Genomic DNA, 11,563 nt, shown 5'->3' with positions numbered 1-11,563 from the left:
TTAACCGCTGTTAAATGTTTTTTTGTAGTAGTGGTTGTAGGTGTTTGAGTAGGAGTCCCTTTTCTGATATTGCCCCTCTCTTTCTTGGTACATGGCATTCACTTCTTCAACTGGCCCAGGGCAATTTGAGGTAGTATGCATAGGTGAATGACAAACTTCACAACTTGTAGCTACTAGGGCAAGAGAGTGAGTTTTGTTAGAGTGAAGGCTTTCAACTATATTTGCAAGTTTAGACATGTCTTGGGCTAGCTTTACTAAGAGGGGGTCTCTTTCAGATTTGGGGTCCCTTGAATCCCTTGAGCTCACATGTTGTCTATTAAGAGCAAAGGTCCTTATTAACTCCCATGCAGCCCTTAGTTCCATATTTTTCACAGACCCATTTACAGTGGCATCCAAAACTTGTGCATCATATTTTGACAACCCATTATAGAAATATTGTACCAAGTGCTCCTCAAGAATTTGATGGTTGGGGCATCGGGTGAGCATCTCTTGAAATCTGCTCCAAAATTCAAAGAATGTCTCGAATGGCTCTTGCTTAGCTGCTGAAATTTCCTTATGGGCGGCTGAAATCTTTGTGGAGGGAAGTATTTATCCAAGAATGCTTTCTTCAAGTTGGTCCATGAGTCATAGGCATTGTCCACGTAGAGTGGCAGGTTTATGTACCATTCTTTAGCTTTGCCCTCCAAAGATAAGTGAAAAACCTTCCACACAACGTCATTAATACTGGTTCTTACTGGCTTCATGGACAAGCACTATATATAAAGAGTCCGGAGGTGCAAGTATGGGTTTTCTCCTGCAAGACCATAGAACTTAGGCAATGAGTGGATCAATTAACCTTTAATTTCAAAATCTACATTGAAAGTAGGAAAAGCACCAGGTATAGGTTCAAAGTTCCCATCAGATTGAGTTAGTTACTTAATGGTTCTACCCTTAGGTTGTTCATTAATCCTAATTTGGCCATTATTTTCTCCTTGCCCCTCATTGCCACCATTACTAGGTCTATTATGGTTACCATTCTCATTCCCACTGTTTGGACCATGAGGAGGTACTTCAGCCATAATTTCTTCTTCTATTTCCTCACTCTCATTAGATGAATGGGGTAGGTCTCGTAAAATAAGCAGGCTACGAGATCCTGTATATCTACCTCTCTTACCTCTACGCGCTTTAGGCATGCACAATTACTCAAGAATTCAAGCATAAATAGAGTTCAAGAAAGAGGTAGGTTCAAAACCATGTATTTACTAAGTGTATAGTCCAAAATTGAGGCAAACTCAATGATTTCAAATAATGCTTAGTGAGTTTGAGGTGTATGAAGTGCTATACACTCTCAAAGTATGTGCAAAAAACAAAGTTATGCAAAAAGAGTAAGTCTGGACACTCAGAAAAATTTTCAATAGAAAATCAGATCAGGTCACGACTTGGGTAATCCAGGTTGTGACTTCAATGAATAGAAAGCAACCCTGAAAGAAGAGGGAGTTGAGGTTGCCACTTGCAAAAGTCCAGGTCACGACTTAAATAAATCGAGAGCAACATTAGAAAACAGAAGGTTGAGGTTGCGACAAGCCATAAGTCAAGTTGTGACTCAATCACTTAGGTCGTGACTCAAAGTCACAGAAAGCTATTTTCGTAAAATCTTTGAAAAAAATCACTCAGTACTTCAACCAAATGCTGAGCAGCTATGCACAGAGTCAATTGGCTAAAATATTCAGGATCAAGCTAGAATAAAATGCAAAATGCTATGCAAGAATGCAAATACAAATGTATAGAAAAACAAGATATTTGGTTCTATTTCTCAAAATTTTTGATGCTATGGAATGCAAGATTGAAGTTAAAAAACTAAAACTCTATGAGAATCGACCCAAATCACAATGGTGATGAAAACCAATTATTAGGGAACCAATTCAATGGCTTCCCGGCAATGGCGCCATTGATCGATGGCCAGACTGTCACCTTCCGGATCGTCAAGAAAGTGAGTTGCACCAGATAAAATGCAATATAGGATGCAACCAGTCATTCTTCTCGAAGAGCTTGTTATTGGAAATCCTAGTCTAAATTGGTTTTCAAAAACACTGTAAATTTAAGTGAGTAAAAGGGGGTTTTAGTTGTTTTAAAGGTGGTGCAACAAATGTAAAATGCAGAAAGTTAACTATTTTTGGTATTTTAAATGAATGAAGAAATGTTTTGAATTAAAAGGGAATTATGGTTAAACAGTCTCTTGATAATGAAAACTCAGCTATCACTTCTCTTTAGAATGATTGGGAGTTTTAGAAAACCTCTAAGTCTGAAGAAAACCCCAAGTAATCACTTGGGTCCAATGTCTTAATTAATGAAAACTCACTTTAGTCAAAGTTAATTAATATCTCTTAAGACACTGCTGAAAACCACTTATGGATGAACGGATGATGCAAATGTCCTCTGAATGTCAATCGATAATCACAGAATACCAAGCACGCAGATTAATCACAATAATTATTGAAAATCAAACTGAACACAAGGATTCAAACTGAAATATTATATAGATTAATCAACATTAATATCATCCAATCCAAATATAATAGAATAGTCTAGACACCAGATTTACAATCATAAACCAAGTTTGATACAAGTGCAGAAAGTTCCTAAATCTAGAAATATTTAACACAGTATTAAACAAAGGTTTAGACTATAGAAAAACTCCCTAATTAGATCATTGAGCTCAAGCTTAGTTCTCCATCACCAAGAGGCTAAGGGGTTTAGCCTCTCATGCCTTCAAACCAATCGCAATCACTCCAAGAATGAACAGCCATGGTTGAAGCTAAAAATGAAGTTGGAAAAATGGAGAAGAAGGGTGTTGGAGTGGTTTGATCGGTCTAGTAATGCAGAAAAGGATGAAGAGATGAAGAAAAATGGAAGTTTTAGGTATAGGATCAATAGAGACTTGAGAGAAAATGATGGTGGCTCAACCTTGTGCAAATCTACAGAATGGAAGAGTGTCTTTTTGTGGGGGCTACCCCCCTTAGGTATAGAAGCTCAAAAACCTATTCCAAAACACATAGCTTCACTTAACGCACTCAGGTCGCGACCTCAGGAATGTAGGGTTGCGACTTAGGGGGGTCAGGTCGCAACCTAATAAGTTCTATGTCGCAACCTGGGAAGACAGAGAGCTCTCATCTTGACTTAGGTCCAAAACGCGTAATTTTGCTAAGAGGCATCCAGGTTGCAACCTCAAGAGTCCATGTCGCGACCTGGGGAGGCAGAACACTCCCAACTCTTGTGTTTTGGTCCTTGTGACATTTTGGCTCCATTCATGCTCCATCATGGTTCTTGGGTCCTTATCCAATTGCCTAAAAATCACAACAAAGAGCTTTGTAAAGACCAACTGATTACAAATCAAGGAAATTAAAATTGAGAAGAAAAAAATGACCCTTTTTACCCCTTAAATAGCAAAATGCAATGTATGACTCAATATAATCAAATGGATATAAATGCATGCATAATGAGGGTAAAATTGTTGCAAAACATTAGAAAACGCTTGAGAAAACCATATATAGATTGGGTTCTATCACATCAGTTCATTTCAAAACAACTATTCACGAAGATTTTCAAAATCTTTTATCTCTTTATCTTCAAGCTTTTCTCAGCCTTCCTTTGAAACATAACTCTCTATTAAAAGGATACGAAGGCAAACATAACTTAAAAAAGATTATTATTGCATAATTCATTTAGAGCTCATTGTATTTATGTTTCATCATTTATCGATCATGTACTGATCCATAATCTATTTGATAAATGCATATATCTAATTCAGTCTTTCTTCTTATATTTAATCGACAACTTGATCAATTAAACATTTATCGATCAAGACATCGATCAAGTAAGTTCATATTTCTTTTTAAGTATCTAGTGATTGATTTAGTGATTTTCAAATTATTACATCGCTGTCAATGATCATCACTTATTCTATTAAGCTTACTAATTTCCTTTGAGAAGAAGGTTTTACTTGTGTTAAAAGATTTATATAGATTACGAACCTCAATGGTTATTTATTGTAGCCTTTAACTTACCGTGTTAGAAGCATTAATGGCGAACTACTATTGTAACTGTTGTCACATCTCAATTTTGAGGCCTAGGAGCCCTAGAAGTAGTCTAAAGAAGGCAGGCTACTAAGCCCTTTTGAGTAGAAGTCCCAAAAATGAGAAAGAGAGTCAAAGCAGTTTCAGGGACTAAACTGCAAAGTAAAAGTTTTGAGGGGCCGAAGTATAACCAAAACTAGAGGCTCTAGTAAAGTCTCAAAGGCCTAGGAAGAGAAAAGAGGCTAGAAATAGGCCAAAACTTAAGATAGAAACCACAAAGAGATGGTTGTATGAGTTTAAGTCTAAGCAGGGACTAAATTGTAAATTCAGAAAGTTGTGGCCAACAGGGGTAAAAACAGAAAGTATACAGAAAATTCTAAGAAAATCCCAAAAAAATAAGAAATAATATTCTAAGTATCTTTTGTAAAGATAAATGACAAAAATACCCCTAAGGCAACTTAAATGGAATTTAAAAGGGTGTGACCGATAAAAAGTATACCATTCGAGATAATTATTTAAAATAGCAAGAGACCTAAAAAATGTACACAAAAATGAGGTTAAATGGTTGAAAGGTTGTACTAATTTATAAAATTAGCACCGTAACTAAAAGGCTAGTGGAATGGCTTTAATAAATTAAAAAGCCAATTATGCTAATAAAAGGGTATTTTAGTCAATGATTTTTATGCAAAGCTTAAAGGAAGTGTTATTGCGTGAGAAAATTTATAGATATTATATAGAATAAAAGAGAATTTATGGAGGAGGTAGAAGAATTTTCTGAGCTCCAGAATACCGTCAAGAAAGCTAGAGAAATATGGGCCAAATAAATTAGGAGGAAAATTAAGGATTAGGTTTTGATCCAATGGCTAGGATTCAATCTCCCTTCTCCTCCACCAAATTTGTCACTCTTGGCACCTTCTAGAAGAATGATGTAAGGATGATGTAAGAAGATGATGTAATGATGATGCAAAAGTGCACTTGAAGTTCCAAGATTGCCCTTATTCTTTCTATTAGCCACCAAGGGCATTTTGGTCCATTCAAGCCAAAGTTTTGGCTATAAATAGACCCTCCCTCCTTCACATTTTTAGCCAAGATAGAGAATAAGAGGGGAAACTCTTGCCATTTTGATTCTTGAAGCTTAAATCAAGAGGAAGACACCTATTTTGATCAACCAAGTTTGGATCTAAGGTTAGTAAGTTGTTCCATCTTGCTTCTTGCTTTGAATCTTTGGTTTTTATGGTTGAGAAGCTTGGTTTCCCTTAAGGCATGATGCTGGCCGAATTATATGAAGTTAGGAGAAGGAAGTTTTGATGTTATATCTAGTTAAAACCCATTGATTCAAGGTTGTTTCAAGTGGTTTTGAGTTATTGTTTAAAAGATTTCATAATTGTTTAAGGAAGGGTACTATTCAGCCAATATGAGATTTGTACCCTAGGATGAGATTTTCATAGTTTTGATGCTTCCATTGTGTTTAAAATGGAAAATTGTGTAGGATGAACCTAAAGAACAAGTATTGGAAGCATTAGAATCCAAGTTGAAATTTTTGGAGTTATGAACCCCCCTATTCGGCCAAACTAATTTTTAGGGAAGGAATTGGATTTTTATCAATCTAAACTCATATTTGGATTTCTTGGGAAAAATTGTGTAGGATTGGCCTAAGGGAATAATTTTTACAAAGTTAAAACAATAATCCAAAAATTTAGAGAAAAGGTTGAGTTCAAGAGAGTTAGTCTTGAACTTCATGTAATCTAGTAGTTATAATGGATTGTATGATCAATGTGATTGTATTTAGGATCTTGTAACATCCAAGAGGATGTTTATTGATATTGAACAAAAGCCCTTATGGTTGGGAAGTCAAGGGAATCAAAGGAAAAGCAAGAGGAAAGCTTGAAGTACAAGGTAGTAAACTTACCTATTGTCATTGCTTGATGTTGTATGCTTGTGTTGCTATGTACATGTTATTTGAATGCTATTGTGATATTTTTTGGCTGCTTTAATTGCTATTCATGATGAATAGATTATGTCTTCATGGCCATGCATCAAGAAGTTAGCTTTGAGCATACTAATATGTCACTAATTAACAAGAGAATAAACAAGTTGTGTGTAGTGCATTAGCATCCATTTAGTATGATTAATATGGTATTGTTTGCTACTGAGATTCCTCTAAATCTCACCCCTTCCCTAACTAACCATTTAGGTCAATCAATGGTGGCAATAATAGCATGAGAAGCAAGGAGAAGAAAGTGGAGAATTATTGATGTTAATGAATAAGGTTAATGCTTAATGTATAATTCTCTCACTTTGTAAATTATGTCTATGGATGTTAATGATGCCATGTAATTAATTATAATGCTTATGGCATGTATGAAAATATATGAGCATGAATGGGAAAGAGTAAACCTAAGTTATGTATGACAAAGGGATAAAAAAGAATTAAAGTAAAGAGTCATTCAGGGATAAAACATAGGTTCTAAAGCAGTTAGCTTCGAGCTCCAGTTTGACCTATGAAATGAATGAGTTAAGCATGAAATTTTACAGACCTATAGTACACAGCTCAAGCTTTAAAATGAGAGTAGATCACCTTAATTGGATGTGTACACAAGGAGATACGATTTTTCAAATTTGAGGCACAGAATCTGAAAATTCTAGATTTTACCAAATAAATAGTAATATTTATTGATTAAAGTGTATGAATTGGCTAAACATAAGTCTACTTGGATATTTTTTTTCTTAAAGAGCATTGAAAGAGCTTTTTGTGGAATTTTAGAACACCTCTATACGATGTTTCTAGAATTAGTTATAATTTTTCAAAGCTGGACCTTTAATCTGGAAAACAAGCAGTGAACAGTAAAATTCTGAAAATTAACATCCAGATTGGAATTTTTAAGTTTAATGCCATCCAAAGTAGTCTAAAATGGTTAGAAATGGACTCTAAAGTATTACATAAGTAAGGTGTAACAACTGTAGAACACACGCAAGCGATCTTCTAACGGCTAGAAGCTCTTTAGTCTAACGGATAATTAAATTTCTCCAACTATGAAAGGCACGAAGGGAATTAAATGAAGTATTGAATACGGGAGCTACCGTCTATTGAAAATTTACTGTTGCATTCAATACTCTATTTTACCAAACTTCAGTGTTTAACATTCATTTACTCTGTAAGAGAGCCTGATACACTTTATATTACTCATTTTCTGAGAGTAACTCAAGAGTGTGAACTCTTGAAAGGATTGTAGCCTTACAAGTAGTAAGGGGGAGTGATTGAGAAATTCAATTAATATACTAAGGCACCAAGAGCCTATTTAATCTTGGGAATATAGTGAAAATCTCAGAGGTGTTCTAAGGACGGACGTAGGTCAAGTGCTTGAGACTGAACCAGTAAAAACTCTATGTCTTCGTTTTTCGGTGAAATCTTCCTAACTTAATCTCCTCTGTTCTATTTGCTTCACTGTTTTATTATGTCAAATTTTTATACATCACCCAATTCACCCCTTCTTGAGTGAAACTGCCATTAACATGATTAGAATATGTAAAGTGATATGAGATTAAATGATAGGTTTATATCAAAATTTTCTGCGTAGAATGCTTCAGACAAGTGCTAGGGCATTCATTAACAAGTCAATGTGAAGCTATTGATAAGTTAGGAAATTTAAGTTGAGAACTTAATTTATAGGATAATATTATGTCCATATGATATCAAATTATATGAAAAATGTATTATATAATCAAATTCAAGCTGAAAACATGTGTGACTAGAATATGTAAAATGATATGAGATTAAATGATAGGTTTATATTAGGTATTTTGTATAGAATGCCATTGATAAGTGTAAGGATAATTTTTTTGACTACTCAATGCATGTCTAATGACAAGTACAATAATTAGATTTGACAAGTACTGCAGAATATAAATATAACATGAATATTATATTTCATTCATATTTCATTTACAAATTCATATGTATATACAATCTAATTAAAAAAAATTCAAAACCCATCCAAAAAAATCAGATGGGTTGCATGTATGTCTATCTAAGGTGTTGGCATTATTTGCGAACCACACGACAATGACAATGGGTCTTCAATAAATAGAGTGAGTAAAGACATAAACAATACATCTGAACCTCCAAACAATTCATCCATCCTACAGTAAATGACAATCAAGATATTGTTAATAACAAGTTTCGACCACTGAAATGACAAGTTAAGTGGCAACAAATGACAATAGACAATATTACTTCAAAAAAATAAAAAAATAAAACTTGTACATGTTACTGCTCCATTGAATCATCCCTTACTGGTTATGAATTTTCATCTTTATTTTCTCATATATATAACCATTTTTTCCATTAAAGTTAATTAAATGTCCCACTATTTCATCATCTGTAAGGTCAATAAATGTACTTGTATCAAAGATAACTGAGAATTTCATTGCAATTTTGTCACGTTCTTTTCCCATAATTGATGCTATCATTCTTCTCAATTCTTCAAATGTTATACCTTCCTTTATGATTCTTGTTCTCACACTATCCCTGACATATCGTATTTTATCTTCTATACCTTTAAGCAAGTGTCTTGCTATATGAACAAAACAAAACAGATGCTTCCCTCTTAAACTTACCATCTTTCATATAAATCGGTGACAAATACTTGTTATTAACAAGTTAAACAACAATATTGACAACCTTCCATGCATCTATTGACAACACATTTTGCCTTCACATAACAGGGGTTCTAGGACCAAAAACTTCTATCATATTCATTCATAGACCAAAAAACAGAGCATAAATTCAGAGCCCCACTCACACATAATGAAACAACACCTAAAATGATTAAGAGGACATAAGATTAAAATGGGTAAGCCATTCAACATATGAGCTAAAGGATATCTTCAATACCCGCATACTCGTACCCAATCAAAATTCAAACCAAAATTAAACTTTTCATATTGCAGGGAAAAAGAATATAAATGTTGTGAATGATGAGACCTACAAATACAATAAAGAAAAAAGATGGCTCTTGGAATAATCAAAATGATGGAGCTAATTGCAAAGCTCATTACCTTCCTCATGTGGCAGAGAAAAAGTGCGAACTGACATCTCTTCTCATCTATTTTTCTTTTTCAATCAATGAGGGCAAAAACATATTTTCACAATTTGAATGTTTTACTTGCAGGTTCTTGGGGACTTTATGTTAATTTCAACATTTGAATGGACCCTCTATTAATAAAATATGTTGCTTCAGACATGGTAATTTTTTCTTTTCCACAGACAACCATCTACACATCACTTCACAATAATCTTATCTTTATCATTCTTCACAAATTAGCATACAAAGTTGTGTGCAAGTTTATACATGCATAGTGATTCTCTAAATTGTGTAGCGTGAGCAAATGTTTGACCATTCGAAATAAACAAATCTTTTCACTTTGAAAATTAATCATTGGCATTAGTGTTGGTAACATTTTCACGCCTAGACTTTCTATGTTTGAGCTTCTTTTCCCCTTTTCAATGGCTATTGTTTTTGACACACTTTGTAAAGGAGATGTGTTTAAGTTGCCTATGTCTAAATCCCATATAGTTAGAGATACTGACCTTCTAAAAGAAAAGAAGGTCCTATCAAATCATCTATTCTGCATATATAAACAAGTATGAGTTCCAAATATTATTAGTTGTTTATGAAAATATGACAAATTTCTTATTCTATACATAAAATCTCATTAAACCTAATTAAAAAGAACTTATTTTTGTGCACTATCCAACTATGACACTTGTGTCAAATCTTTCCCATTCTTACAAACATATATATGACTGTTGCTATTGTTGTAGTCAATTAACTATGCAACTCCCACATCATTAACAAGGTCCAATAATATTTTTACATCAAAACTAGCTGTATACTTCATCTTATATTAAGGGCCTATTTGGGTGCTCCCCAAAACCATGGTTTGGCCCAAACCATGGTTTTGGGTGGGATGTCACCCAAACAACATCAATTTTTTCAAAACTTTGGTTTGTTCTGAAACCTTAGTTTGATACGGTAAAACCATGGTTTGCCCAGAAGTGGAAATTTATCACTTTTGGGGACTAAAATTTGAAGCATCAGAGGGGCCAACGGTATTTGACTGAAAACACCCCAATTATTTCACTCATTATTTCACCAACTCAAAATTACCCACCGGTCACAAGCATACCCCAATTATTTCACCCATTGCCCAGCTCGAAATCATTCATCAGTCACAAGCATCAATTATTTCACCCATTACCCAGCTCGAAATCACTCACCGACAGTTTTATCTCCCCTATTTGCCCTTCCTTCACCGTCGCTACTCTGAATTATTTTATATAAGATAATATAATTATTTATTAATTATATTATCTTATATATTATTAATTATGTTAGTAAAAATTATTTTATTAACAATTTTATTTCTTCAAATCAAAATATATTATAAAATCTATCCCTTATATAATTATCATATTAACTTATACCCTTTTTAGTAATTTGCACGTGTAAAAAGTGCTTCTGGTAATAACTATCCAAACACTTTCACTTCTTAGAATCACTTTTTCACAAAATCTACTCTCCAGAAGCTATTCTCCAAACCATAGTTTGGTTTCATCCAAACACCCCCTAACACAAAGAACTAGTGACTTCAAGAGCTGATAGATGAATGTGACTTTAGATTAATCATTCCCCACTACATTTTTTGTTAACTCATGGTGGTGGAATAGTCTCCCTTCATCACTATATGGTGGTTGGTCTAAAATGACGCCAAGTTCTTCTCCCTATCTTCAGGACACCAAATCTTCTTGTTTTTTTAGGGCATTTCTATCTTTTCTTTATATGAATTAATTTCAAGTTATCCCATGGGGTGCACTGGCATTTCAGGATGTTTCAGGCCTTTTGAAAATTGAATGTGAAATGTAGGAGTTAAGTAAATTTTTTTCCTCAAAAAAAAATGTCTAAGGAACTATAACAAAGAATTAAAGTCTATATATGTATACTCTCATACTCAATATTATATATGTAAGTAAATGGCTTTTAAGATTGCAAAGAATCATGGATGAAGGCATGACTCATTGATCCGATTTGATAACGCTGATTCTCCCAAAGCAAATAATTATTTAAGTCAATCTTTTTACTTTTAATCAATATAAAAGCTCCACTAATACCCAAAAAGCACTATTTTATGAGTGACTAATGTTATTTCTCAAATTTCATGTAATACACAAAAGTACACCCAGTTATTTGAAAAAACAAAGCACTTGATGACTAAATAAAAAAATCATACCTGATTCACTCCCTTCATTCAAACAAATGATAACAAAATTCTTAGTGGGAAATTTCTATAATTTGATGACCAAGAACTCTAACACTTACCTAAATGAAGACGTGAGTAGCTATAGGAGTAGTTGGCAATGATGATGGCGAGAACAACATGTTTTGACGGCCAATGGAGTAAAGGCCAAGCAAGATAACAATTGGTAAAAGAATAGCAGCCAAGAAGAAAAA

The sequence above is a fragment of the Neltuma alba genome, unplaced genomic scaffold (genome assembly GCF_004799145.2).
Source record: "Neltuma alba isolate B1F8T4 unplaced genomic scaffold, ASM479914v2 tig00010359_pilon, whole genome shotgun sequence".
Classification (NCBI taxonomy): domain Eukaryota; kingdom Viridiplantae; phylum Streptophyta; class Magnoliopsida; order Fabales; family Fabaceae; genus Neltuma; species Neltuma alba.
This window is presented reverse-complemented; position numbering follows the sequence as displayed.